Source organism: Zootoca vivipara, chromosome Z1, assembly GCF_965207765.1.
Source record: "Zootoca vivipara chromosome Z1, rZooViv2.hap1.1, whole genome shotgun sequence".
Classification (NCBI taxonomy): Eukaryota; Metazoa; Chordata; class Lepidosauria; order Squamata; family Lacertidae; genus Zootoca; species Zootoca vivipara.
In genome coordinates, this window is record NC_142583.1 from 53,358,304 (window position 1) to 53,362,907 (window position 4,604).

Here is a 4,604-nt window from a genome sequence, read left to right on the forward strand (position 1 = left end):
GCCATTTAGGAGGGGATTTAGGGAGGGCATCAAATTTTGTCCTTGCTTCTGCTGCCATATTACTAAAGCATCTGTTGGAACCAGATGCCAGTTAGCTCCTCCCCTCAAAGAACAGTGTCCATCTGTATCCATTCCTTCAGGGTCCACCGGGGTGGAGTGTGGGGTTTCTTCAGATGCCTAGGAACAACTGCCAATTGGCTCCCACACCTCCAGGTGCAAGAGGGAGGTTCAGGATGGTACCTTACTCTTGTTGCAGGTACAAAAACTGACTGGACTGGCCAGCAACTGCATCTTACTTCCACATCGGTGAGAGCACGGCATCTTTAATGTAAAGGACAGAGCAAGTCACATGACACACATGCCTCTTTCTGTTCCTCGGTATCGGACACAGGTAGCCTCATCAATCTGCCTAAAGGTAGGGCCAGTCCTGTCCGCCTTCCCTCCTTCTGCTTGAAGGCAGCAGTTCAGTAGGCATTGCTAGGTAGTTGATGGGATTCATGGCACAGGCCTATTTGCATATATGTACTCATTTGTATGTATAGATACAAATTTAGACCTCTGAGCAAATTAAGATGGTGACTCTTCATGCAAAGTAAAAATGAAGAAGAAGAAGAAGAAGAAGAAGAAGAAGAAGAAGAAGAAGAAGAAGAAGAAGAAGAAGAAAGGGGCAGGAGATCTGGGGCCCAACACAAAAATCCTGGAGTTAAGGCCCCACCCTCACTAAAAATATCCCTGTTATTTTTATACAATCTCTATTTTATGTGATTTTCTTTGGTAAGCTGCCTTGAAGCAGGGGCATAGGAAGATAGGGGCGGTCGGGGCGTTGTGCCCCGAGTGATGCGATCCCAGGGGCGCCATCGCCGCTGCCCGCCCCGCCCCCAGAACATGCGCCACGTCACTGGGGGCAGTGCGCCTGCTCTCTGTCCCCTGGTGGCGGAGCATGAAGGGTTGTTTTCTGTTTTTTAAGTGCAAAGGTGGCAATGCTGGCTGGTTCCCATTGGGACTGGTAGGGAGCCTCAGGATAGGTGGACTCAGATCCAATCATAGGCAGAGGTGGAGCCTATGATGGTCAACTGTGGATGATGGCGCAGCTTCCCACCTGCCCCAATGGACCAGCCTCCATTGGAAGGGAAGGTGTGGAAAAAATACCCAAACAAACAAGCAACTATTTGCTTTCAAATCCTAGGAAATCAAGGTCCACACAATGCCCAGTGCGTACATTTATCACCACTGGAATGATAAAAGACTTTGCTAAGCTATCCAAATGGCCAAAAGAAGTCATTGTGTACGGATAGCACCTATAGTTTTAGACAGGACGTGGATGTGTGGTAACTGCCTGCCTCCATTACCAAATGAGCCACATGTGCCTGATTTTAATAGACTTCTTATTTAAAATGTTATAGTTGGTGCCCAGCAGAGCACACCCGGCCTCCATCTCTCCCACCTCAAGAAAGATGCCGCTCTAGATTAGTGCATCATCACACTTACGTGTCTTAAGGTTCAGGATGTTTATTTCCAGAGCTGTCTTTCTGGTTTAAGAATACCCATTTCTTGATGTTTCCATAAAAATCACCGTATCCTGATTCTGTATGCACCGTATTCTGAATGCAACGGAGACAAAAGTTTGTCATGATGCATGAATGGACCGTGCATTAAGACTGCCACACTTCATTGCCAACACCTGGGAAAGAGCACTGTCCTGCTACTTGGCAATGGTAAGAACACACTTGGTTTTAGAGTTCAGGACCACAGTTCAAGAGAACACAAACACTGGGAAAAGATCCAATGAACAATTACTTGCAACAAAGGTTTCTACATCAGGGTTCCTGGTTCTTATAAACTCTTTGCTATAAATTCTGTCTTGCCTTTCCCAGTTGCGTTTCATGAGACAGCACATACCTTACAGCTCATAGGAACCAAGCCATGTGTATTTCCCCCCAACCCACCCATCTTGATCACCATTATTTATCCAAAAGAAGGTGCTTGCTTTGTTGCTGGTGCAGCTGTTTACAACCGCTGCCTGACATTTTATAGCCAATTTCCAACATTTATTTGAAGATAAAGGCACCAAGCACCTTTGTGAATCAGGCCATTTTTCTTTAAGCGCTTATATATTGATACATGAGCTTTAATTTAGATGCTCGGGTTTGCGTATCTACCATGCATTCATACAAGAGTAAGCGGGTAATAATTTGTGACATTAAACTTATAACCAGCTGGGCATGTGGCAGCCTTAAAATCTAATTTAAGAACATGGTAATTTGCTATTATCTTTTTTAGGTAGGTATTTGGGGAAATGGGTGTACTTAATTATTTAACTTATAGAGGGCTTACTATATGGTGTATATAATACCTCAACACTGTCAAGAACTCTAAAGCACCAAATATCCAAGGACTCCAAAATACACAACACCACAATACAGATAATATAAATAACCAGCAACAAATAAATAAACCAAGCACTACAAAATCATCAAATTAACTCAAACTATGATCCAGCTGTCAATGGACTGGCTCGATGCAGGGGAGAGGTGGGAGGAAGCAGCTGGGGAATGCCCAAGGGAAGAAGGCTCAGAGCCAGGGGATTGGTGGTGGGACGACAATGAGTGGTCAGAGGGAGAAGGAGCAGGCTGGGAAGAGGAGGTGTGAGAAGCTGAAGAGGCAACAGGGTTTAGTGAGCAAGGAGAGGCTGTGGCAGACGGCAGTCCAGACTCAGAGGCAGGAGAGGAGTAGAGAGAGGAGACAGAGATGAGGCAGGCTGCTGAAGAATCCAGGGAATCACTCTCCTGTTGCGACCAGCTCCCCTCCCCCCCATGTCTCCTAGCACAAAGAAAAATGAAAAGAGCAGAGCAGAGATTGGTTGTGTGCAGATGCAGTTTGCAGCTGCTTGGGGAAGACCCTGGAAAGGAGGAGCCTTGAGTGGTGGAGAAGGTGGGGACCTTCAATCCACACAACCATCTCATTGGGGCAAGACCTACTAGGAAGAATTGCTGGGATCCCTAGGCGTGTGCTGTTTTAGCTTCTGTGAATAAAGAGTCAACTTGATGGGCACAGTGTTTTTAATTGCTGACCTATGCTTAACTCCAGCCCCGACATTATATTTTCAAGAAGCTTCAGAAACACATTTGGAGTTTCCTAGATAGTGGCGAGGAAAGCGCTCCAGAGAACTGGTGCTACCCTGGAGAAGGGCAATCTGCAGGTTGCAGTATGGTCAACAGTTTCCTGTGTTGATCTCAATGATTGCACAACTATATATTATGCCATCACTGAGATGTTATAAATGGATGGCCGCTGTACCTTCATCGACATACTTCTCCCATGTACAAACCGACCAGGATTTATGCCAGCACCTAATTTTGGATGTTCAGTCCCCATCTTTCATTAATCCCAGGTAGGCTGAAATTTCTGGAAACATAAACAGGAGCGTGTGAAACCAGTGAGAGATTTGCACATACTTAAGATAAGCTTTCTAAGTTTCCTTCCCCTCCTAGATGACATCAAGCATGTCAAATGAAAGTGGTGGAGGTTTGTGAAGGCTGAACAAGAGTCACTGAATCCCCTAGGCATAACTTTAATCATCATCTTTAAAGGGGAAAAATTGAGGGAAACTGGAAGCAAATTAATAATAATAAAACCAAGTGTTTAAGATGCACATAAAATTACACAATTGTAAATCACTGTCCCGTCTTAGATTTTAAAAGATGGGATTTTAGAAGGCATAGGTTAAGGAAAGAGAAAGCAGAAAGGAACTTTAAGACCAGGTATGCAGCTGAGAATTACAGGCATTTGATTAAAATTGTTTGTGCTATGGATACTGCTGGGGGCTCAAAAAGCTATTGAACTAACTGGCAAGCTGCCTTGCTCCGTTTGTGATAAGCAGTAGAGCCTTTTGTAAACATCTACATTTTTCTATAAGATGGGAGGGCGTATATTAGTACACACTGAACACCTGAAATTTAGCACAGACCAACTTCAAATGATTATGAGTTCAATCTTGGCTCTTGCAAAGATATTAGACTTTTGATTTGACCCTCATGCTGGCTGTGATTATACATACATGGATCCTAAGCACATTTACCTGGAACGTATACATGTACAAATTTGTCAATTTCAGTTTCTCTCAGTTCCTCATTTTCTCAGTTTTCTGTTCAGTTTACTACATTTCTGTATCCATCTGCTTCCCCTTCAAAAAAAGAAAAGTCTCATGAAAATTCACCAGCATTTTAGTTCCCATCACTCCTAATATACAAATTTGTGAATGCAGTTTAGCTCAGTATATACATTTCTGCATTTAAAAGTTAATTGAGCATACTGCATGTTTGTACTGTATGCTGTTTTCACCAATATATGCATTTTGCTTCATGCTTTCTCCTGATATACACATTTTGGGGGTTGGAGAAAGGTGCTGCAAAATTTGGAGAACTGTGAATTTTGAAAGATAGCTGTGTTTCAGATTCCATATTATTTCAGGAAATGCAAATTGAAAGGTAAACCAAGTTCAATTTCTCCTCCATCGTTACTCAGTGACCTTGATAGAACTTCAAAATATGTGGTATTTTAAAACCTAAGAACAGTGACAGCATTGAAATACGGCAAATCAAGGA